A 27,749-nucleotide genomic window follows, 5' to 3' on the forward strand; every position below is an offset into this window, starting at 1 on the left:
TTATTAAAACGGAAATGCGATCTCATAGACAACAGACGTAGAGTACACAAAGAAATTCATTCATGAATGAATCATAACCACTACTGGTATTTCCTTGAAAGCATGCTTCGGGGTAATTGGTAACCAGGGAACGCATCGAATAGTTATTGCAATTAATAAAGTTAGCGGTAAATAAACCATTACAATTTTCTAGGTGTCCGCAAACACTTCACATTGGTGATCTTAAAAACTCAAATTTGTTCGCGTTTACATCCAGACTTGATTTCCTAACGAACACCTCCCATTCAGATACTTTAAACGAGATAACGCGTACAATATTTGCATGATGCTGCTAACATTATTATTCTTTCCAGTCTAGGAAATCAATTGCTCGAATGGTAATTGAGTTCAAAGAAAACACTGTGCAATTAATAGCACCTAAATTTGATTCATAAAAATTAAAACTACAACGATGAATGTGGCATGGTAATCCTAAATTAATTAGGTACACGAGTGCCAGGAAGAGGACTGGAGAATGGGGCAATATATTGAGGGTCGGAGGAAATAACAAAGGAGATGACTGGACGGGAGAGGAAGCAGTCAGTCGAGAGGAGAGGTGAGGAACAAGAAAAATGTAATTTTAACAGGCAGCTCAAAATGTGCCATTAGCCCTTGGGGGAGCAACCAAAAAATAAAAACCATTTTTCTCCAGTTCACCGCCCACCAGATGCCGCCATTCCACAATACAAGCGTGCATTTTTATTAGATTCCCTTTTTGGCGGTATAAATGGTCAGCACTTCATCACTCAACTCTCTTCACAAGCCCAAAGGAAATCTAGATCTAATATAAGTTTGTGACTGTGTACTGTAAAGTGTGCATGTGTGTGTGCGTGTGCATTTCACAACACACACCAGTGCAAATAACCTTAAATTCCATATAAAACACCATAAAAATGTAATTTTGCTCGTGCCGTGTGCATAAACTGTTTGATTCTAAGTTAAAACTACATATGATGAAGCTATTTAATGTTAAATCGAAATTCAGACCATTATTACAATTACAAAAATAAACTACTGCAAGACCGCTGCTAATAAATTTGCGGATTCTTATCATAACAATTTGCGATAGCCTCAACTAAATTTCAGTTACATTTTCGGCTCAATTACACCAAGAGTTGAATCAATCTAGCACGTGCTATAAAAAATTGATTACCCGACCAATTAACTATTATCTAGTTTCACGCTTCAATATTTATTAAAGCAGTAAAAGAAATAGAGATAAAAGAATTACAGCACTGTCGATAACGATAATGAACACAAGGAACCTTCAACAACATACGAGTATAAACTACGGCAATGAATTGCCTGGTTTAATTAGCTAACTCTTCCTAACCCAGTTTTGCAAAGTTTTTAGACTGTCAAGTACATTCGAATAAATGGAGATGTTAACCACAATAAGTACATTCACATTGTACTTTGCTTTTAAAGCAAAGCAAAACCTCGGAAATATCCAAAATATAGGAATGAATTAATTTGGCAAGTAGTTTACACACCAACTATCTCAAAAGTCAAAGGATTTATGTACCGCAGTGTAATGAAATATGTTTCGCCGTGGTATTACTATTCAGATTAATCCGTGTTTAAGGTGGACATTGAAGTAAGCCTTCCAAAAATAATGAAACTATAACACTGCAAGTCAGGTTGAAAGGAGAGGAAAACTATAGCAGGAAGTTATGTAATGGAATAGCATATCAGTGAATGCTTGCAAATCACCACAAAATGAAAGAGTATGGTTGCAGAGAACATCAGTAATGTTGTAAACGTACGCCCCTGAGCAACAAAGGGTTCGGATAGTCTTTTGGGTCGTTTTAACGAACGATACAGTTACCTGGAAAAGTGGCGATACTTCAACACAGTAGCGTAGATGTGGAGATAGGGACCAAAACAATTTATGAACACGCGAATACTGGTCATTTTAACTGACTGAAATGAACAGAACTTGAAAATAATGATACATATTGGTGATTTCCACATTTTTCGGGCTGCGTCCGCGTATGTCGTTTAAATGTACAACAGTTTCGCCAGCTATCCTGCTGGCGTCCTCAGGTCAAGGATGAAAAGAAGCTTGTTGTCCCGTCTTATATAGGGAAAATCCGGCGCCAATTCCGGGAAATTTCTTGGCCAATCAGGGAACGTCCTCATATTTGCGCGGAATAATTCTTTTCCACGCACTGTGGAGTGGATATCCATCCTCTCTGTTAAAATTTTCTGGCCTTTTAACGATTTCAATGGCCTCTCTGATTATTCTCTGGAAGTATTTTCCAGAGAATGAATATGAGAGGATGGATATCCACTCCACAGTGCGTGGAAAAAGAATTATTCCGCGCAAATATGAGGACGTTCCCTGATTGGCCAAGAAATTTCCCGGTATTGGCGCCGGATTTTCCCTATATAAGACGGGACAACAAGCTTCTTTTCATCCTAGACCATCTCAGCCGTAGCTCCGGAGAGGGGAGGATAACTTAGTCCCTCCTTCTCACTCTTTGGTGGCGATCGAGCTGTGTCCCCATTGGTTGTCTCGTGCGGCTACCAAGGAAAGGGAGCCAGTCTCCCCTTGCACTTCCTTGGGACCCGGGCGGGTCCACTTATTAGGGATTTAGGGCGGGAAGATTCCTGGGCACGGACCTGCTGTGCCCGCTTGCGGATCGGCAGGGGTGTCCAAGGGGTCTCCCAAGGTAACCCCACCCCCCCTTAGGTCCGTCTCAAGTCGCCCACACACATAACAATCACTACATACACCCTCCCCTCTCCTTCTACTTACTGATATTTCTCACTTTTACAGGTTGGTGCGCCTGTAGAAATATCACAACTCCAAATCATATTAAATGATTTCATATCCCAAGTTGCACCAATTTTAAATCAATTCTCGAGCCCTATCCGGCCGGGAACCATTCAACATGGACCACCCGGTCTCGGAGAAAAAGACCTTAGGCCAGGCAGACGATCACTTTACGCTGCGCCCTGACTCCCCCTCTCCACCATTGCAAAGTCCTGAGCTACAAACGCTCCTCAACCTCCTGCCTACTAACAAAACCAACGTTCAAACGGTAACCATTACAATCCCCACCAAAGCCCTGGAGGATCCCCGCCTCAAATCCATCCTTAGCGCATACGGAGTGCAATGCCCAGCCACCATACCTTTCCAATCGAACCCTCCGAATTCTACCTGCTCTAAGCGGACAGCCCCTGCTGATTCAGAATTCAGAACCGTTCAATCAAAGAGGAAAGCGAAACCCTCGCCCCAAGGAGTAGAAAATCCTACCCCAACCTCAAATAGATTTTCGCCTCTCTCCTCTCCTGAAAATGACGCGGTTCCTGAACCTAACCTGTGCTCAATGGAGGAGGAACCCACTGTGCCTCAACCACGTCCCAGAATACCTCCTATCTTCCTAAAAGATATCAGACACTGGCAAGAAAAATGCAACAGCCTTCGCTCTGTCTGCGTCCTTCCTCCCGTTGCCACTCTCGTGCGCAATGAAATCCGAATTAACTGTCAGACCATAGAAGACTTCCGAGCCATCTCCGCCATGCTCCGTACAAAAGGTTGGGAGCACTATACATACCAATTGCATTGCGACAAGAAACCTCACTTTGTGATCCGCGGTCTCCCTGAAAACACCCCGGTCGAAAATATTCAAGAAGCCTTGGCCGACATCGGTTTTCCGACGGACCAAGTCATCCAACTCAAATCCACCCGACCCTCTCGCATTCAACAAGCAGAGAGAAACGCCATCAGGGCCGCCAACTCGGAAGCAATACTCCCCTCCATCCCACAAAGGGAACTTCCCCTCTTTCAAGTCCGTCTTCAAGACGACTCAAGAAGGGACGAGTTCCTCAAAACTTCATCCCTCCTTCATCTTAAAACGACCATTGAACCTTTTCGCCAGCCAGCTGCCCCCCCCCCAATGCACGTCTTGCCAGAGGTATGGCCATACTCATAAAACCTGCGGCCTTAGCCCTAGGTGCGTCAAGTGTGCAGGTGACCACCACTAAAGGGAATGCACCAAATCCAAAGACCTTCCTGCAAAATGCGTCAACTGCGGTGGCCCGCATACAGCTAACTATAGGGGCTGCGTGGTCCACAGAGAGTTACTACATAAATTACGTTCCAAACGTGCGTCATTTAACATTGGCTCTCTACCCACCCCGCCAAATTCCGTTTCACAAGCTTCATTTCCACCCCTTCAAAACGCATGGCAAACTCGTCCCAACCCCTTTGCACCGACTGACCGCCCTGTTCCAAACCAGACCACCTCAACCTCTACCACACCCGCACCAACCCAATCTGAACTTAACTCAAGTCAAAACCTAAATCCTGTTCCTCCCGTCTCGACAAATTTGAAGTCGTCCCTACTTTACATCATTTCCAAGCTCCTAACCAGCGACGATAATGCTTCCCTTATGGCCATCCTTAAAACTGACCTAATCCCCTGCCTCATTCAGCTATTAAATGGCTTGTAATCCGCCTTCCCTTCCCCAACACCTAAGTTTCCTTCAGTGGAACTGTAATAGCATCCACCCTAAGGTCCCTGAACTGCAACATCTTGTGGCCAACCACTCTCCAGATGTCATTCTACTACAGGAAACTAAGCTTAAACCTGACCAACCCTTTTCAATCCCCAACTACAAGGTTCTCCGGCGGGATAGACCCGATAGCCATGGGGGTGGTGTTGCCATTCTCATAAAAAGGCATATCCCCTGCGACCAACTATGCCCACCAAAAACCAATACACTAGAACTGGTCGGTATCAGTATTATGACCAGAGAAGGTCTGGTACGCATCTGGTCTGCCTACTTCCCCCCCAGTCGCTACAAGCTCCCCAAGGACGATCTGGACGCCCTTTCGACTATACTAGCTTCCAGATCTATATTGGGTGGTGATTTAAACGCCAAGCACACGGCCTGGGGTTGCAGGACCAATTCTAGCCGGGGGCACTCTTTGCGCCGCCTACAACAGGTTGAAAACTTCGCCATAATATCACCAGCTTTACCAACCCATTTCCCTCCGAACCCAGCACTCCCCGATATCCTAGACATCGTCCTTACTTCCCTTCCACCCAGTTTTACCATCAGCAACGTCGACAACGCGGCTTCTGACCACTGCCCGCTTACCTTTACGATTCCGCTCAATCCCAGCTTGCCATCTTTCCGTTTTTCCAAAATTAACTGGTCCAAATTCAAATCTACCTGCAGCTCCACTTCAATTACATTACCAATTATATCCAACACAGATATGATCGACTCTGCCATTTCCAAATTTACAAACTTAATCAACTCAATCGCCGCAACCTCAGCTCTCCGCCCAAATCCGGAAAACCTCACCGGCCCTGCCCTTCCAGCCGCGATAATACGGCTGATGCAATTAAGAAACCAGGCCAGACAGCTCTGGCAACGTACTCACCACCCTATCGATGGCCGCAAATACCGTGCCCTTAGAAACCTGGTTACCTCCCAGCTAAGGAAACATAAAAACCTATTATGGGACAAAAAGATTTCCAGCCTTTCGCACAAGGATAACTCCGTCTGGCCACTTGCTAGATCTCTCAGAAAGAGGACTACTCCTCCTGCCCCGCTCTCTTACCAGGGTAAACTAGCATACTCTGACAAAGACAAGGCAACTATATTTTCAGATGTCTTGGAGTCCATTTTCCGAAACCCAGATCCCTCTCCACTTGATAACCTAGTATACTCCACCTTCCAATCCATTTCACACTCCCCCCCTCCTTCAATCCCTCCGATAGCTTTACCTGAACTACAATCTGTCATAAACCATTCCAAATCCAAATCTGCACCCGGCCTTGACCTCATCTCCTACTGTCACCTAAAAAACCTACCGAAAACCTACATCCAACACTTCCTAGCCATTCTCAACGCCTGTCTTACTCATTGCTACTTCCCGCCTGCCTGGAAAAAAGCTAAAATTATCCTACTAGCCAAACCTGGTAAGGATCCGAAAGATCCCGCAAACTATCGGCCCATTAGTCTCCTGCCCTGCATGGGTAAAGTCTTGGAGAGACTAATCTTAAACCGCCTTCAAGAAGAGCTACACTGCTTAAACCCATTAAGACCAGAGCAAACAGGTTTCACTAAAAAGACGGCCACCACCCACCAAATCCTACGACTTGTCGAGTATATCACTTTCGGATTCAACATCAACAAGCACACTCAAGTAGCCTTTCTCGACATAAAGCGTGCTTTTGACCGTGTCTGGACGGAGGGACTCATCCATAAACTAGCACAAACGGAGTTATCCTTCAACCTCATCAAAATAATATCCTCATTCCTCTCCTCAAGAACGTTTGTAGTATCAGTCAATTCAAACCTCTCAAACCCCAGGCGCATCCTAGCAGGGGTCCCTCAAGGAGCCATCCTTTCCCCAACCCTCTTCAATTTATTCATAAATGACCTTCCGGCCCACCCAAAAACGCAGCTCTTTTTATATGCCGATGACACAGCACTCGCCTCCCAATCCTTCTGTCCAGACACAGCAGCCGATACACTACAAGAACACCTCGACTCTGTGGAGGAATGGATGACCTCCTGGAAACTGCAAATTAACGCGGAAAAGAGCGAAGTCGTAAACTTTGCTAGGAAATGGAAGAAACCTTGCTCAACAAAGCTATTTTATAAAAACGCCCAACTACCCCAAAGGGACACCGCCAAATTTCTGGGTGTCTTCTTCGACCGTAAGCTTACTTGGCACGCCCACACGAAATACGCAGTGAACAAGGCTAATGCAGCATATTGCTCAATTTACCCCCTACTAAAATCCGGCAGCCCACTAAACCTGAATACAAAACTAACCCTATATAAAACAATGATAAGGCCAATCCTAACTTACGGATACCCGGCGTGGGGGGCTATTGCAGAGACCCACCTAAGAAAAATTTGCACTTTCCAAAACAAAACCATCAGGAAAATCGTTAATGCACCTTGGTTCATCCGTAACGACTCCCTTCAAAAAGACCTCAAACTACCTGATATACGCACCTACCTCCAATCAATAGCTGAGTCATTCCCAAAATCACTAGCCTCCACGAATAACCCCCTCTTAGACAATCTATGGGCATACGACAAAAATCCTCATTTTAAGCATAAACGCCCGAAACACACTACCATGAAAACCAGTTCATAATACAAAACCCTAATCCTGTAACCATAATCATCCTTAACTTGCCCTAAACCAAAAACAATAAAAAGTCACAAAACCGTTAATCAGCAGCAGCTGGAAATCGGTCTAGATGCGTTTAGGCGCAGTACTTCATCGGTCGGTCGGTCTTTTCATCCTTGACCTGAGGACGCCAGCAGGATAGCTGGCGAAACTGTTGTACATTTAAACGACATCCGCGGACGCAGCCCGAAAAATGTGGAAATCACCTACTCATCGCCGCGGAAACCTGCGAACGAACAATGATACATATTTTTCAAGTTTCCCCATTGCTATACACATTATATCATAATTCTCCCTCCACAAGATAAACAATTTGCACTTGTACGCACAAAAATATTTCTCATTATTTAATAAACTATGTTTTTTATTAAATATGGTCAATTGTTTATTAAATAGTACTTAGACTTATAGGATATTAATTTCCGTAATGAATGAATAAGTATCATGCTAAACCGACCGGCGAAGACAATAATTCGAATTGAAAGTTACAAACGTGACGTGATAAGATAATATAACGGGTACATATTGATGAGTGATGACATTTTCAGGATAGGGATCGATAAATTGACTTTTATTTGAGTAATGAGCATTTGAAGGGATTAGATAGCAAGTGAGATGAAGGCAAGATATATGTCACGAACTGAAGGCTGAAAAGCAATAAGGGAGGTGCCTAAGGAAGGCACGACGAGACAAACGCTTTAGACATTGTGGCTTTCGAATAAAACCTCGTTACGACATTTTTCTGCGCCTGAATTGTATTGTCTGCGTAAAATGGAGACGTTAAAGAAGCATTGATTTTATTCTCGTCGACCATAACTAGTTCTCATTTAATTTAGACTAGATTCATCTGAATTCCTTCCAGAAATGAATGTCGAAAGTCAGAATTCATCTGCGAAATACGTGAGGTCGGACATCGGAGGTTTAGGGAAACTGCCCCGCCCCTTATCTCCGTGCCCACACCCCTGTTTCAACGTGATTATACATTTATATCTTATCCCGCCTCAAAATCGTACTGAAACAACGTCGTCATGGCTCCGTGCAAGCGTTACAACGGGCCGTGAGGAGGGGGCTAAGCAGCATTTCGGGCACCGCCTTCCAGAAGGCGCACGAGGCGTGGATAACCCACTGGCAAAGGTGTGTGGACGCACAAGGGTGCTGCCGAGGAGACGTTTGAGTGAATGCATCAATTCTGGCAATACATTTTTTACGATTGACTAGGTCCTACTACTTTTGAACTCAGATCTTGTATAAATTAGGAATTGCGTTAGTTGAAGAATATTTCGAAAAGGAAGGAGAACCTTGAGAAAGGATGTAATGAAAAGGTTAGTAGAAACTTTGACATGTAACGCTGACAATTGGTCGTAGGAGCATGGTCATTGATAGAGACAGCATAAATAAATAAGAGGTTTTTGAGATATCAGTGTTTGGGAAAAGTAACGCGAATGGGAAGTAGGGCAAGCGAAGAAGTATTAGAAATGACAAGGGAGGAGGAAGCGTTGGGAGAAATGCAAAGGAAGCAAGAAAAGTGTAGTGTAGGTCATTTCGATTGGTGTTGGAATATTGAAGACAGTGAACAACGTAAGGACGTTCAAAAGGCAAGTTAGAGGAAGGAAAAGAAAAGACATGCATATCGATGGAATGATCGGAAAGACCGAAAGTATGGGGAATTGAAGAGTTCATTGTAGCGAGTAGTGCCAAGTTGTTCCGCTTTAGGTAAAGCTTATTTATGCAACAATGAATTATAGTGAATCCGTCCATAACCTACTGTAACTGGTTCCCCAGCATTAATAAATGTTCAAGGGGTGGGGAAGAAAGGCAGGGAGCTGTCAAGTACCTGGTTTTCACACGCTTCGATGATCTGTTTTCACCTAATACCTAACAATTTCTACTTATTAACCAGTTAGTATTTCCAATAATTAGACTTCTAAGGTCGATCGATCCTCAAATTAGGATTTAATTAGTATTGGAATATATTGGTTTTTGCTAATATTTATACAAAGAATCCAAACATAGATCTGGAAAATAAATAACCGTCGATTAGATACATTTTCTGTAGGTGCAACTGAGCCCTAAGCAGTTAGTTTTTCGGATGACAAAGCATATTTATAGAAAGTGACAATGGCTTTAATCCTTTTCTGAGGGCAATAAAGGGTCATTTAAGGAGGATATTGGAGAGATATGTCATTATTGGTATCATCTTATCATCCATGGTACTACTTAAGATGCATGCGTCATCAATGCCCTACACTCTATCTACAGAGAGGATATCGAACATTAATGACTCTGCCCTACATGCCCTCACATGCCCATATTTTGGGGTGACATTAAAACAGAGCAAACATTCTTCTGGGCGAATCGCCCCCTCATAAATGCTGTACGAATGAGCCCAGAAAAACTCGCCATTCAACGTATTTCTAAACCCTTCCGCAAGTTGAAGTACCACGAATATCCTTTCCATCTCTCCTGATTTTTTACTGGTTAAATTTTTCTTTCTTGAGAGTATCACGCATAGAGTGTACTGATTTTCCATTTTACCTCATGATAGTTGTTTCGCCTTTCTAAACAGTGAATCAATTTCACCCTCCTTTGTGAATTCTCCATATTCCCGCAATGGTTTTTCCACCACGTTTCTTTGGCAATATTAGTTTATTATCTTAGTTCATTACTTATCTCCTTGTTCTTTATTTAACTATTTTTGCATTTGCATTCTGCTATTGACTATTTGCCGAATCACCTCTTCTATACTCCAGACTGTCCTTGAAACCTTTCTTATTTTATGCATTTCTACAAATTTGCTCGTTAACTTCGATAACATTTTTTAGATATTTCCACCTTCTAAGATATGTCATTATTGTACCTATTCTTTACTTGTCTTATTATTTATATGTCATTAATGAATTCTATTGCATTGATCCTCTTATCCTGATTGATTTAAAAAATTTCGACTGCCTTCTGGCAATCCTTTCTTTGCGTCCCGATTAAAGCTTTTAGATAGAACTTCCTAAAAGATATTCTAAAAGAAAATGAAAATAATTAACTTCTTAAAATGTTAGCTAAACCTTAAAATAGATGGGTAAAAATTATAACTGGTGGCTGATGCATTAAAACTGTATATCGGATAAAAATTGCCTTGAAATTTAAGACCTTAAGAATTTTATTGACAAGAGAAGAATTGCCCAGAGGTAATTAATTAGAGATATTGAGGGAAAATCAGGTAACATATTACGTACATGGCAAAAGATCAGGTCTGTCAGGAAATGCATGAAGGTGAATCAGGAAAACTAAAGTTATGAAATTGAAAATGAGTATAAATGCTGCGCGAATCGTTACAATAGGAGGTTATATCGTGAATGGATGGGTGGTATAAATCACCTAAATACAATATTATGACTGCAAATGTGTACACAGGAGCAAAAATTTTAAAATATTTGAATTGTTGAAGGGGGGAAAACACGCAAAGAACGTAGAGTGAATCACAGTAAGGAAAGAATAGAGCTATATACGGTAGGAATTGAGTGCAAGATTTTGAGAGATATTCTAAGAAATTGAAAACGATGCAGTGCATCGAAACTACTCGTGAATAAATCTTTATTTAGTGGAACATTGTATCAGTCTTCGTCTCTGTTACTCATGAAATGTTCCACCGCATCACACCTAAATCTATAATTTATTTAGGAAAGAGACAATTTTGAACGAATAGGTATTGAGAGGCAGTGAGATGTTGGAGGATGTTATGAGGTAAGTGATGGATAAGCAATGAAAGGGAGAAAATGATAAGGTTTTTGCGAAGACATGAATGATATTAAAAAATATGCAGAGGGGAAGAACGAAACTACAAGGCCAACGCACAGAAGCACGACCATGCTTAACGAGTCCGCGAAAATGTGTTTTGTGTTTCAAGGATCACCCATAACCTACAATAATCGGTCGACCACCAATAATATGAAGAGCGCATGGGAAACATGGCCACCTTTTACTGGCCAGCTTGACGGGTGCGGACGACAGTCCCAGCGGAGTAACTCATTTAAAGTCCATGCACAAGGTGGATGAAGCATAATGGCTTATTAGAGGTGCCAAACTCGGAAGTGGGCGGCGGCGTTATTTGCTTCATGGTACCGCGAATTTCCACGGCCCTGAAATGTGGTGGCGGGAACCATACATATTCATCCGATAGAGATGTTACAAGGGCGGAGCCATTCCCGAAACATCCGCGATGTCTCCCCCTCAACCTATGCCATAAGTGTTTATGTGTGGACTTGTGGGCGTTGGGTTGAGTGAATGTGTGCCTCCGTATTGGTGTAGGTAAACGAGGCTCACGTATACATTTAGGCATAGAGAGACAGAGGGAGAGTTGCAAGCCTTATGAGAGGGGTAAACTAAAAGGCGAGGCGCGTATGCTAATTGCAGGCCCGGCGATAACAAAGTTCACCAGAATCGCGAACATGCTCGCTCACCCCTTGGAGAATTAGGGCGCCCATTAAGTATCATACACACACACACACAAACTCACTCAGTCATGAGTGAAAAACTATAATTGCCGCGAAGCGCAAATCGAAATTTCCCACCCTCAACCCCACCCCCTCCGCCCCGCCACAGAATTGGGGCACAGGTTCGCTCATCATTTCCCCTTCGTATTTCTTTGATGAGTGAATATTTAGCGAAACGCTTCCAATCCCTTCAGTCCACCACCCTTCACTTCGTGCTTCCGATTTGTGAAATCGATAAAAACTAAGAGGATCCTAACTACTCTCTGCTCATGCCAACTGAATGGATTCGGTTGCACTTATATGCATTACCGCAGTAATGCACAGAAGAGGACGATGGAGCATAACATTTAACCGGCTATTTAAATATCAAGTTAATCCTATTAACGTACGAAAGGTAATATATTATTTGAGGATATAAAAAAATGGAGTAATATTTTCCGCATTTTACTAGGTTCATCAAAAAATTAACGCGGCTGAAAATCCTTACTACATTTCAAAACTTTGTGGAAGAGTTTTCTCCAAATAATCACGACTGAAACAGACTATAATAACACAGCAATAGTATAACATTTGATTCCTGAACTCATTTTGCTCGCAAAATGAATTACACTTACACTTCTGCTCTTCTTGACCTCTAGTTACTTAAAAAAAAGCAGGGTACAATTAATACAACAGCAAACCACAATTGGAGCCCAGAAATGGATCTCGTCGAATGAATAATGGTTAGGTATCTAATTATTTATAAACATGTATTATATCCATGCATATATATACATATATATTTATTTAATTGTATATATTTATTTGTTCCTACCCAATTATGTTTTGAACACAAGTGGGCATGGTTTATTGTTTTGAAACGAAGTAAAATATCAAATATTCATCGAAGTTAATCAATAATCAGAACCGTTGCTCAAAGGAATAATAGTTCCTAGATAATATAAAAGGGAGACTAACAAAATTATATAGTTTTGAATGAAATTTGTGAAGTAAATGCCGGATACAGTGGTGAAGAGTTAATGGACCTTTTGATTTTGTTATGCATTGTCAGAGTTCCGTTATATTGGGTACTTTCTGTTGATTCACATAATAAACAAAGTGAAATTCTCTTTAGCAGAGAATGATTTCTGCTATTAAATTACACAGTAAAGAGGCAATGAGCATCCCTGTTAAATATTTCATTAAGAAAGGGCTATAATTATCATTATTGCAGATATATGAACGACCTAAAAATGGTATGCTCATTTCGTATTCTGGACCTAATAAGTATTTATTATCTGTATGATCAACCAAAAGCCTATATTTTCACGAATTTTGTCACAAATAATTATAGTTTTAATGATTTCCGCGGTTAAATGAATGAAATTAAAGGTATAGTACCTGAAAACCTGGTAGTGTGCATGTCAAACTCTTTAAATGCCGAACCACAGCCTTTAACCCAAAGATCGATTTAACTAGCGCGGGTAAGATTTATCTGGCACCAAGTACAAGGCGTTTCGTATTCAAAGGTTGAGGCTAGCTGGATAGGTGGCATCTTTTCCTTCAACACCCACGGTTTCGCCGGATACTCCGGTACCCATAAAACTCGTGAGTCGAATTTTCACTGGGACCACCGAGATATCACCCAGATCTGAACCTGAGATCTACCAGTAGCCACCACAACTGATTTAATGGATAGTTCACCCGTTGGCGAACTCTTAGATCTAGGAATTGTGATGAATAAAAAATTTTAAGTTTAGAAGCGGACGTGAAATTTAATTCTGTAGACGATAAAGGGACTTGAAATCCAGTGAAGTGGTTCACCATTTGATAAATAGATGTTTTCGTTGATTTTTTTAGCGGGAAAAATATTAATGCATAAAAGAGTTTTATGAACTTCAATTGGATAATACACAAAAAACCGAAAACATTTCTTAAACTGATCATCACAAAACCCATCGATGTCGGCTTTATACATTTTATATATATATATATATATATATATATATTACACACACAGGTTTTTGGGGCCTACTTCCGATAAATGATATTATCAATATGATAATAGACTCAATTGCTGAATAATTGTCAAAGATTATGCCCCTGCCGAGGAATTTTTAATCTCGAATTTTGAAAGTAATGCGTTAGCAAAAAAATTCAACATCAACATGCTCCCAAACCTAATTATTATCAGCATTAATTTGATTCCATTGCGTATTTAGAATATCGAAAAGATTATTTGAAGAGTAAGCCCCGAAATTATTCGTATTTGAATATGCAGAGAGGAAATTAATCACCCTTTGCTAATGATGTTTGTTTTTTTTGTCCGAATCGAGATATTAAATCAATATACTCGACGTGAAAAAATAAAATTTACCTTCCAGAAAATTAAAGTTGAAAAGGACTATTCCTTACGGGAGTTCGTCACACGCTTTAGATTAACGCAAGTTGACGGTTTTAAGTAAAAATCAATACACTTTATTAGCACTAGTAATATATCTCGAAAGGTTTGCTATTCAATCAATCATCATCCTGGGTAATTAGTTGATTAAGCCAGATTTATTTTTAAAGTTCTCTACAGAGTAAATGAATTGCTGAATAGAAAATGACTTCTGAAAAAAATCACCAAATTAGAACGTGCGTCATGAGAAGAGAAATTGGCTAAAACAGCGCCCATCTTTCGGTTCAGCGAAAATCTGTTTACCAAATCATGAGATAAATGCTTCTCCACTTCTGTAAATAAATTGCGCCATCAAAGGCAAAATACAGATGAAAAATGGAAACATGAAAAACTAAAGGTACAGGGCTAATGAAAAACAACAACGTAACTAAATAAAGGGAGCCGTAATTCACCAATTTTAGGGAAATATTATTGATGGAATAGTCAATTTCGAAGTTTTTTCTTCTCAATCAGGACATGATTTTTAAAGCATACTAATGTAACTAGGAAGGTATGACAAAACAAATAATTTCCACAAAAATGTCGTAATCGTTAACCCTGGCACGGTAACGTGGGGTGGAAAAACAAATCGCTACGCATGTACTTCTCGCATTGATGATATGTGTATTTTTTTGTACAATGATGGTATAAGTACTCTTTTCTTTCTAATAAAGCCGGTTTTTTCGAATTTTAAAATTTTCCTACTAATAATACCCATTTCCGCGCCAGAAATCACTTGTTCGATTTCTTACAATTTGCGCACTTTGATTTCTTAAAATAAATACTTTTTTCGAGAGCAGGAAAATATATCTTCCATTGTCTTAAAGCAGAAAATCTCATCTTTATACTCCCGTTAAATTCACTCAATTTGGTTTAAAATTGATTAAGATATCGCGAACTTACGAAATAAGTCATTTAACTAATTTTCACGTTTCTCACCCTTCTTACTTATTTTTCTCACATTTGAAAAACTTAGAAAAAAACTTTGTACCGCTTGGTTTTACATTAAAAAACGAAAACATTAGGACTATCACAGTCATAATGGGTGTGAAATACGAATTTTTGAAAATCGGGGTATTTTTTTCACCCCACGTTACGAGAATAGGGTGAAAAAAATAGCTTCACCGTTTGAGGGTTAAACGCGAAGAATAAATCTACCCTTAATGATTAAACCATTGAAAATGTGTGGGATGGATTCTAAGATATTTGTCTCGCGCTAGTCAGAGCTTAAGTATAAATTAGTGTGTAGTTCAAGGATCCATCGAAAATCTACCCTAATCAGCTATATTGCTGCAAAGAAATATAGTAGATTAAAGTATGACCCCTGCTTATTCTTTTCTACAGTCGTATTTGGGTGCTTAATCAATGTTATTAGAGTGTATTAACCAGAATATGAAGACAGATGCATCGCATCCTTATCCTTACATCTGCGTCGACTACCTTCCGCCACACGCCGGTAATTGAAATTTCACACCCATCAAAATGAATTAAACTCACTGAAAAGGAAAAAAGTTAATTACCGTTTTAATTTCCACTCACAGTTTGCTTTTCTCTTTACAGGAATATGAAAAAGAATCGACTGGACGATCTGTCATTCTGACAGAGCAATGCCTATACGAGCAATACATGCACTTCATGAGGAACGTAGCAAATTATTTTTACATTAACGAAGACAACATGAAGTCATACACTTAACAAAGGGCCAAGTAGGAAAATATAAGAGCAGTATGCAGGGCTCCAAGAGAATGCTTACTAGGAATGGAAATCGAATTCTTCGGTGTTTGCAGCTTATATTATTATTTTTCATAAAAATAAAAAGTAAAGAAATAGAAAACAAATTGGCGTTTCATTTCTCTGTCTAAATATTGATAGAAGATTTTCAAGTAAATATTATGATATCTCCATCATAATTGTAACACAACAGCTGAGACTTTTAGCCACCCATAACGTCATTTCATCTACATCATATATTCTTTCATTTTAGCCCCATGCCCTGACCGTGCCTCTTCTACCGTTCCCTCGGCGTAAAGGCTATAAGAGTCCAAAGCCCAATAACGGGCAATATGTCTCATTCCAGCTTTTCTCGCCTCGTGCCAATTCTGCTCCCTCTCCTCTTTAAATGCTGACATTGGACCCTAACCAGCATTTTTGGAGGACTGAAAGAGAGGCTGCGCCATCAAGTTAAAAAACAGGGACGAATTAAAAGAAAGCATTTGAAAGTTTCAAAATGGTCTCATCCTTCGAAAATATCCTAATTTTCATGACCATGACTTCAGATGAGTAGTATTTTTTTCATTATAATCCTCAGAATACAGAAAAAAGTCTATTTAATCCATCCATGAATTATCGTAGAAAAAATGATTATTACGGCAAGTAACACTCTATTCCTTTTGGCAATTGATGTCTTTTCAGCAGTTCTGATATCACTTATCACCCAGAAGCCAAACAAAACTCATCAGAAATAGCCATTGGATATGATTTCCTTGCGAACAGTTTTAATTTTCTGGCTCAGGAAATTCAATTTCAAGGGATGTTTTTGCTCCACGCCTGAGAAATGCACCTTTTTGAACGAGCTCCATAAATGACCGCTGTCATTACTACAGTGGATCGTCTAGTATATCCCTTAGCGCTGAATGCGCTGTCTGGACGAATTCCACGAAAACAACCTGCCAAAGCAGTAAAGCAGGCCATGCAGTCAAAAAACAGTTCAATGGTGCTCAGATATGCGTACTAATGGGAAATTTCACGGTGCACCGAATCGTAACCGCTGGGCAAAGGTGATAAATGGCTTTCGAGTCTAACACATATGCTAATTTGGACTCTGGCAGTGGTTCAGACTTATAAAGGGATAGGCCTCGGTCACATAACTGGCGCAAGGGTGACAAGCGGTCATCGCGCGACCTGCTACGTAATCTCCACCCTTCCCTCCCCCCCCCCCACACTGCGTTTTTTTTTAAAAAAAGGTGTAATATCCCGTCGGGTCCCTGCGATATCCCACCGCCCGCGCTCTATGGGATGGAAACATAAATCACTTTTGCCTTTTCCACAGCCATGGCCTTAGCCCCCTTTGCTACTCACTCCTACTCCTTCATTTCTCCCGCGCGCCATTCCCCTGCGCCTCCCTCCGCCCTCGTAAAAGGAAGCGGAGGAGGACGCGCCATCCCTCCGCCACCGGTTCTCAAAAGCCCGCGTACACACAAACAGTCGGACACCTGCGGTGGGACGTGTTTTTTCCCCCCCGGTTATCTCCTCTCATGTTTTTTTCCCCCTTCGTGAGGGGTTAACTACTGCGCGACACTCGCCCCGACGTGGCGTCGGTCTCTTCTTCGACCCTGTCCCTCCCTCCCACCCCCTCCCACTCGAGTCCTCATCCCTCCCTCTTGCAGCGGAGACAAACGCGAGAGGACGCGAGGAACCAAACCCTGAGTGGCATGAGGAGCGGGCGAAAGGGAAGGAAGGGGTCCAGCCCTCTTTTTTTATTTCGATGAAAAAAAGAAGCGGGATCTCTTTTCGAGTGCGTGTACGTGAAGGGTCGGTAGGGGAGAAATGAAAGCGCCAAGAGATGGGCGGAAAAAGGAGTGAGGACTAGGAGAGTTTTCTCCTCTAAGAGGGCGAAAGAGAGTGCGAGATGAAGAGGAGGATTGGAGAGCGAGGAAGGGGTAGATGACCAGCAAGCCGTTCTAAAAGGGTTAAAGGAAGAATAAATGACAGAGGGTCGGGTTGGTCCTGCATCGTATGGGGGCTAAAAAAAACAAATACTCTTACATTCTCTCTCCCCCCCCTCCTCCCCCCGGGAAACGAAATATGGTTGTTGGGACAGCATAATTTCTGCTTTCCTCTTTAAAAAGATGATAAATCCCTAACCTGGCTTAAGATAAAGCTTTGTTTTTTCCAATAAGCTATAAATCTGTCGATCATGACCGGCGTACATTTTATCCGGCTAACTATGAACTGCTCTTGTAATCCGGTCGTCATCATAATTTTTCTTTCCCTTCTTTCTGCTAAAATACCACATCTCATAGACAAGTTATTCCGCAAGACCTCGAAAGTGAGATATATTGAGCAAACTAAAGAATTTTTTAAAATTTTAAAATGAATGGCAATACCATACAGTTGAAGAGATGCATGTTAAAATAAAACATCAAAATCGTTTGATTTGAATATGTCATAATCTTTCTGAATTAGTTCGGAGTACATAAGATACCAGCAAAATTACCCCCGTATGCGAGAAAATACGGCAATAATTACGAATTTATGAATGTGGTTATCACTAAGTATTACAGGTAAGATAGAAAATATGCTGCGTATTGAAAAAAAACGAAATAGTATGCAAGTCGTTTGTCAGCGGAGGAACATTTTTATTTTCGGTGAAATACGCCTAGTATAATAATATAGTATCGTGAATACAGCACCGCATTTGAGATAAAGGCTATTTAATTGATTAAAATAGTAATATTGTGCTAGATGAAAGACCGTTGAATGTTGGCGATTACCTTACTCAAACCGAAAATTACAAATTTATGATGGTATTTATCGAATTTTGCTTTAATTTTAATTTCAGTAGTCAAACAAACTAACGTATGCACACTCCGAGGTATGCAATTAAAGTTTAGAGAGTTTAGTTAAAGTGTGAGAATATGCCACCGAAAATGATTTATAATAAGTTATTCCCACACATACTTTTTATCGTAGTCGAAATTTTCATTAGTTGACCCCCTTGTTTCCCTATCGATTTAAAATCCGATAGGAATAAATATTTCGATTTTTATTGTTGCTATAGGAGTGTGTGGTAGTCCAGGGGTAGAGCGTGGGACTACTAACCGGAGGATTCGGGTTCAATACCTTCTGCCAAGCCTCTCTGGACACTCAGCTTCACACAAAATGTGTAATTTTTCGGATAATAGTGCTTCTTGGAAAGCCATATGTGGCACAGGGAAAGTAGCTGACTTCCCAACCCTGATCGGTAAATTTCACATACCGCTGAGATTAGTATTTGGTGAGATCTACTCTCACAAATTAAACCAACTTTGGAGGGTTGATAATTATGATATATATATATATATATATATATATATATATATATATATATATATATATACATTCAAACACGAAATAAGTAATATATATAATATAGTAATATATACTATATATATATATATATAGTTATTCCTGGAAGCCTACTGTTTAACTCAGGTTGTGGATGGTCACAAACCGATCACTGCTACACTTCCAAGTTCAGTCCAATAATATACAACCTGAGACCCCAACATACCTCGTACATTACACTGTTCTTCAATGCCAAATACTTTCTATCTCCCTTAATTCTCTCCAATATGGCTGTCCCTTTCCCCTCCCCATTCCGCTTGTGTAACGTCCTGGCCTGCCTTCTATTGCGGTCTTCAACATTCCATGGCCAATCAAAATACTCCGCATTCACATTTCCTGCCTCCATTGGACCTATCCCAACAAATCTCTCTCCTCCCCCACCATGCCTAGCAAACCGTTGGTTTTCATTTCTGTCCATTTCCTCTTATTCTTCTCTACACCCACATTAGGCCTGCACGTGGAATTCAGCAATCTACGCGTACGTCTACCATGTTGCTTAAACGACTATATTTCCGCTCACGTTCCAAACTACGCTCTATATCAAAGTTTTCACTATTTTTTCAACACATACATACTCAAGATCAACGTCAAAGACTCCCTCCTCCTTGTGAAATCTATTGGGAAAATGATACGTAATTACATTTTAAGTAACGTGACTATAAATTAAATCCAGACTGTAAGGATCAAATTAAAAATCTCACATTTTGATGCATGTGGGTGTTAGCATGCGTGGGAAAAGGAATATCGAAAAAACGAATCATAATGTATTCATTATTTTATTAATTTTTGAGCACGCAAAGATAAAGAATGAGTTATAGTAACTTTTAGTATGATATTTTAGGAATTTTTGCGTCATGTTAGGGCTTAAGAGCATATCAGTGTGTAGTGCCGGAATTCCGGGCCAGGGTCCCACCCGAAGTCGGTTGATTACTGCATATAAAACGGGCGATTTTCCCAGCAGGGAGGTTTCCAGAAAAATATTTCTCATTATTTTTCTATCTCACATATGTTGGTATGGATAATGCCAGATTGAAGTTTTCCCAAGTGCTTTCTACTTGGGATCTCAATGTAGTGGTATTAGTCGCTTCAATGGACTCCGTTATAATGATAGGAGTTCGCTCTTGGATTCATTCGAGAATGAAAATGAAGCAATCATACAATGAAAGATAAAACGCCGAAAAGCGATAGACATTCTATTTTTCATTGGATGGTGACCGCTTGTAACTTTACAGCGGTGAAACACGTACGTCACTCTCTACTGCAGATATTTTCATCTCAATTATTTTCGCTAAATGGTGATACGAATTGAAAAATGTGGAGTAGAAAATTAGTATGCGTTTGATTATAGAGAAAATTTAAGTTAAAGGCATTCAATAAATGTTCCCTTTAAGTGTGCAATTCCCTTAAGGACTGACACAAGAAATCATCAACTTACACTACAGACTTAAACCTAACCATAGCCATTTATTACGGGAAATCCTCGGAAAAAAGTAAGTTCATATATAAGTTACCAATAACGATATTTCTATTATCACGAAAAGCAAGATTTTTAAGTAGTAGTTTTGAGGGGAGGCGACCGACAGCTAAGGTCATTTGCGCCATAGGGGAAGGACAGGAAAGGATGAAGGGTGGAGAGAAACCCGGCGTCGGCATTAGCCTACTCTTTACGAAAGCAAGATTTTTAATTTGGCCGAGGGAAAGTAATGAGCAACACGGGAGATGAACATCACGAAAGCACTGAATGAGCAGGAAACGAAAACGTGAGACTAATCATAATCAGTGTCAAAGGTTAGTCGGATGAATAATGAATCCTGTTTCGGACTAACCCAGTAATGAGTAGATGCCTGGTCCCTGGAAACGAGTGAGGGATAAAAGGGAAGATTGTAATGGAGTTCATGGGAGGCATAGAGATAAAAGAAGCTCCGTTAGATCACAGATGAGAGGAAGAAGGGATGTGAATAAGGAGGGAGAGGTACATAGCAGTAGGCTCGGCAACGGAGGTGGGGAGGCGTGCTATCCACCCGTCGCGTCGGCCGGATTTAGCGGAAAGCGGAGGCGTTCACCATTGCACGACAAGATGTACGAGCGAGGAGAAAGAGGAGCTTAAGAGACTGGAATTTATTATCAGATTCCAATGCCACTGAGAAAATATGAGAGAAAAGGAGAAGTGACACACAGAAAATCAATGCTCTTTCTGAGTCCTCTCTTCTCTGGTGGTGGTGATGTTAAATATATCAATTTTGTAAGGTTAATGCAAAGTATTTCTTCGAGCCCGATATCAGAATCTCAAGTTATTTTAAAGATATCTGCTCCTTTCTGTCCAAATTGTCATTTCATTAAATTCTGTGCAATCGTAGTCCTATTTCTATGAAAAATCTACGCTTTTTATATCAAAATATAATAAACCTAGAAGATAGAACGAATACTTAACCATGTTTTATCATATTATTGCTGTTCCTAAAAGCTGTATCAAGAAGGAGATTTTTCTGCAAATGGACGCATGAAAACTTACATGCGCATACCGTGGCATTACTCGGAGTATATTTTATCAACCATGTATAACTTATTTAGAGGAATACCTATTTCTGTAACTTCAAAAATGGAGGACAACGATATTAGCCCGAGGTTTAATTAACTACCACCGAAAAAAATACATGAAAGCATGCTCTACAACTTGAAGTACGCTTCCCTAGCTTGTGTATTTTATTCACGCATTCATTCCTCTTCCTTCATGTCTGAAATGCTCGAAATATAAAATAGGCGGGAACGTGGAGTGCAAAATGAACATCAAGGTCAGTTATTCATATTAATAACAAGGAAGCCTCACTATCTTTGCATTATAAATTACTAAAACACGCTACGTTTCCAATAAAATAACCTCCCTTTGAAATATATTACTTGCATTTACGTTGACATGAAAAATTTTTGCAAATTAGTGCACTGAATGCTAACCGAATGGTACTAAAAAAGTGAACTATGCACCCCTGCTTTTGCGCAAGAATCCTTTCACTAACTTTGTACACAATAATAACCTTTTTAGAGATTATTAGGGTATCGCTCAATACATTGAGTAGAAGATGATAAACTGTATTACCGCTCACGGTTCTTCTGAGTGCAAAGAAATGAAATGTCGTATAGGCCACATAAAACGCTGTAAAATAGGATGAGATACTCTTAAAGATTCAACTGCAGTCATTATTTATACTCATAAGAGATGAGCCTAATAAGTTGAGAGTTAATTATTGCTTCTATTGCAAATTCACATAAATATATTAATAATATTCACATGAATATTATTATTGGAAATTTACCACCAAACAGTAACTCTCGGCATGAATTGAACTAATATTTAAAGTAAACTATTATGAATATGAAACATTTGGTTGAAATCAATGATAATAATAACGATAACTCTGCCATTACAGTAATTTTATTTTAATTTAATGCCCGTAAAATTGATCAAAGAGACTGCGTGTTCCATCGCCCTACCTCTTTCCTTCTTTCCGGAGGTGTGGGCTTTGAAAAGGTTTACCGTCACTGACCCAGATCCTATCCGGCGCCAAGGATAAACGGGCGTTAAGCTCAGATGAAATCCTCGGATATAGGAACGGGAGACAGAAGATAGAGAGAAAGAGGTTAGTCGGAGAGGTGGACGCGAGATTGACGAGCGTAATCAAGATTTATAATCTAGGAGAAAGGGTTATGGGGCTCAAGTGTAAGACGCATGAGGGAAACGAAAGATGGGGAACAGCCAAGAAACAAGGAGGGCACGAGGAAACAAGAGGGAAAAGTAAAAGAATCAAAGAAGTAAGAGGTACTGGAAGGGGTTAAGGAGAAATAAATAGAGTTCAGAGAAGGCGGCAGATATTAAAAGAAAGTGATGGGGAGGAGGGAGAAGTAGGGTATGGAGTTCTCAGTGCCCGTTTTCCACTAAAAAGGGTTTTGAGAGATGGAGGAAAGGGGAGGGCGAGAGAAGTAAAATAAAACCCACACTCAAACTTCCCAGGGAAAGGTGAAAGGAATTTGCTTTCGCTCCATCGAACACACGTAAAAACCATACGCTTGGCCGGGTTCCGGGGATAAGTGGATATTCCGCCAAACTTCCCTCTTTCTCGACAAACTTAACCTCTACCCCATCGCCTCTCCACCCCCCCCCCTTCCCCCTTTGCCACGTCCCCCGAAGTCCATGCTCTCTTCCGTTCCCACTCCGCCTTTTATTTATTCTCCTTCTTTTCCCACTTTCTAAAGTTTTACGCCGAGTCTCAATCAAAACACGCCTCATTCAAGATGCCTATAAATTATAGCCAATATAAATAAGTACCCTTTCCCCCCTCTAGACAGAGACTTGTTTTCTCAAGTGGCTGAATTTTTATATCATTTTAAGGAGCATTTTTAGACAGGAGTGAAACGCATGAGAAATAAACACCATGAAAACGAAATTTTGTTTTCTGCAAGGGATCGTGAGAAGATTATTTTAGAGAAAAACAACATTTGTGGTTTAAACAATCGCCGATGATAATATGAGAACTTAATAATACGACCGAGAGTCCACTAAAAGAGTAGATAATTATTAAGACGTGAGTTGGAGCAATATTGAATAATATTTCCTTAACATTTCAATGTCGAATACTCAAAAAGATTAACTCGTAACGCATTTGTCGCACACGAATGAGACATGAAATAAATACGCTTTTGAAAATGTAATTATTTTCCACGCTCTTAACAGTTGGTTATTATTAGCGTAAAATCATACCCGTTTAAGAGAGCAGTTTGTACCAAGCTATTGCTTTACCCTTGGAGAATTTGGTCATTCAAACAATAATATCCAGGTTTTAAGCAAAACATAGAAACATTAGGTGATCCAAGAATTGTGGCATTAATAGTAAATTCGAATTTATTGAATATAAGGGACAGTTTTGCACGACTTCACAAAAATCGAGGGGTAGAAAGTACCGCTAGTAAATGGATGCCAATAACTCAACAGATATGATGCAACAAAGCAATGAGCAAATCAGCTGGATGTATTCTTTTCATAATGAAGAAAAAGATTTAGATCTTAAGAAAAAATTTGAAAAATATATGTCTTGAGCAGATAAATTCTTTGCTAAAATTAATAAAGTAGTTTTAAACGAGCAATACTAATTTGATAAAAAGTACACTGCTATCAAACATAAACAACAGAGAAAATAACTGCGATGAACATCATTCGTCAGTTTACAATATGAAATTATAGTGTCATACTCTTCCACCAAGTAGATATTGTATTTTTTTCTTCGTCCTTAAACGTCAGTTATTTCTTTACGTATCAATCCTTTTTATTTCCAATTTTTTAGACTAATAGATGTGGTGCACTTTTCGCTGGAAAAAATGCCTTCCTCGGAGTGGATTTACTTCACACTAAGCTATAAAAATTTATTCCTAATGGCTCATCATACGATTACTCGTATTTTCATTTCCTAGTCACTTATTCAGCTATTCTGATGAGAGCTTCGTAATTGAAATTAATAAGGAATAGTTTCTGCCAATTTCATATTCATTATTCTTGCGCAACGGATATAAAAAAGTATGAATTGAAACAACCATTTAAAAGATAGATCAAATGCAGAAGAATTTAAAAACCAGAGCTATCTTTTTTAACTCCTCAAAACTTGAGAACTTATTGTAATCTTATGACAAAACCTCAACTGGGTTAAATGGTGAAGTCCCTGAGGGCCGTTTATTTTTTAACTAAACACACGCGCGCGCACTCACACACACATCAGTCACGTAATAAGGGGAATCAAAAAGCTTACAGCTGTATTACAGGATAATAGTAGAGGAAATGAATTCCATAGGAAAACTATTATTTTTAACGTCTCCAGGGAATGGACTCTGATTCCGATTAGACCCAAGTATTAATTGTGAATGTAGAGCAGATTTATATTTGGGTTGCCAAATCCTACTCTTATATATCTGACTTCATCTTACCTCCCCTTGTGTGGTTCATTCAGATACCCTGCGCTTTCTACTCTCCGCTAACTACAAACCACCGTCATATTTCCTCCGCGCGGAAACACACCATTCTCCTCTTTTCACGCCATTTCACCACTTCTTATTCTCACCCCTTCCCCCCTCACTCAACCAATCACTAGGATCCCATCCCATAAGCCTTTCTCCTTAAATCCCTTCCAGGAGGTCCTTCCTCCCGATCCTCTCCTCGATCTCCTCCCCTCCCACTCCCCATGACCATTCTTTCCTGATTTACGGACCTCTCCTTTTTCAACTGTGTTCTTTACACGCTCCATTCTTTCCTTCGCTCTTTCTCTTCCTCCCCCGTCCCCCTCTATCTCTCTATCTTTGCCTCTCCTATCTTCCCTTTGTGATCTTTGCTCCCTCATTACACCTTTTCAACGTGGCCTTCTTTGAAACCATTACTGCACCGCGCAAGCTGTCTTCTCATGCCCTCGTCCATTTGTGTTCCATGACCGTAATTTCTACGGAAATGTCGTCACTTTTTCCGTTAACTTCATCTAATATGTTTATATTTCTAAGAAGCTACTGGTCTGTTATTATGGGGAAATGCATACCTATTTGCATTATAAACTTTTCTTCATTATAAACTTAATGATGAAATAAACATTTCATCATTAAGGATCCCTGGCATGTTCAAATGACAATAAAATGTCATTTCAAGACTTAATCCTTCGAGCACAATATCCTTTGTCAAGAATTGTCACACCTTCGGTAGGTACTTAATGCCAAAATGACGTTGCGGCTCATTGGATGGACTTTTCATCCACTGACTGGAAGTCTCCAGTTCAAACCCGAATGATCTGGACGCACTCCAATCCACTCAGGATGTGTGATTGTCTGGGTAACAGATCTCCCTGGGAAACCACGGACAAGAGAAAAGACTGCCTACCATGATATGTGAATTTCCCACGCCGTAGGTCTTAGGACGACCAGAAGGTGGGATGGTGAGCTCTACTCTCGTCTATCAAACCAACGTTCGAGTTGATTAATGTGGGAAAATATCAAACTGCCTATATAGGTGAGCATTAAAATGCATATTTTTCAGATTCGCGTTTCTCCGAACAAGTTCAACTCAAAGAGGACCATCCACGTATCATCACGTTTCGTAAGATCTTGACCATGACTTTCCAAAGACGATTTTCACATTCATAGCTCATCATTAAGTACCCAATTTATTATAGAGGGGGCTAATCGCTCCTCAATTTAAAAATAAGAGAACTATTATGAATTCCTGAAGGATAGCATAATATGATACTTAACGTTGGAAATATATTTTGGAATTGTATGCATAAACTCCGAAGAGCTCATATTCCATATATCTCCCATATCCCTGTCAAAGCAGAAATACTTTCCCACTTGTTACCTGGAAATATCCCTGGAAACATGAATTTAAATAAAATAACTTTATTTGAAGGTGATAAAAAATTGTTATTGCCTTTATTATGAAGTCTTATTGCATTTTAAATTTCGTGCGCCCATCTATATTTTTATTTCTCAAAATAAAATTTTTAACAGACAATTTTCTTAATTGTTTAAAATAATTCTCAGAAATATACATACGGTTACTGGAAATGTCAATTATTTAGCCCTTAAGACTTACTGTATACATTAATCTCTTTCTGGATTATTTTATTTCAGAAGGCGTCGTATTTCGAACTAATGAGAGATAGATGGTTTATTTTTTTGTTGGGGCAAGATAAGGACTACCAATGCCACAGTTGAAAATTTAAGGAATTGACAGCATAACGGAGACAAGTCATAGTGGTCAATAAAACTATGCACAGGAAGTGAAAAAAAGGAGCTGAGGGTGTAAAATTAGACATTGCAGGACAAGGGAAATCAGTTGATTTGTCTTACATCGGGAAGAACAGCTTAATGATCATAAAAATTTTCATTGCATTGAGACTATTTTAAGTTTTCTCCCATTCTTGTACGTCCTCTCACCCTCCTTTCTCTTTATGGTATCAATCTCGGTCGGCAAAATCGGCTGTAAATTTAATCATCCTGCCCATAATCCTGGAATAATAAGGCCACATATTTATCATAGACATTTCACATTGCCAAATTGAATTTCACTTGAGCAAACAGCTTAAAACTATATTTTCAGGGCACAAATCTCAGGAGCACACACATCCCAATAGTCTCTAAAATACGAGGGAACCGATCCATATGTTTAGAATTGAAAATGGAAATACATCCTCCGAGACGCTAAGTTCCGATGCGTGATCCGCGAAGGAAGGGATACGATGTGGCGAAAAATGCCTCGTCGAAGTGAGCAACCGTTTTGAATTACTTAGCAGTCGCTTCAAATTCATCCCTCGTTCTTCTCTTTTCCACTCTCTTCCTCTCCTTTTGTCTCTCTCTCTCTCCTCCCATCCCCTCGTCTTATTCGTCCGCCACCGCCTGCCTCCCTCCCACCCAAGCGCTCCTCTCCCCCGCCAAACCCATTCCTCGTCGGCGCACCGCCTCGCCCCCTTCGCCACACCATATCGACTCCACTTTCCAGGCTGCGGTC

The sequence above is a fragment of the Hetaerina americana genome, unplaced genomic scaffold (assembly GCF_022747635.1).
Source record: "Hetaerina americana unplaced genomic scaffold, ioHetAmer1.1.p SCAF_10, whole genome shotgun sequence".
Classification (NCBI taxonomy): Eukaryota; Metazoa; Arthropoda; class Insecta; order Odonata; family Calopterygidae; genus Hetaerina; species Hetaerina americana.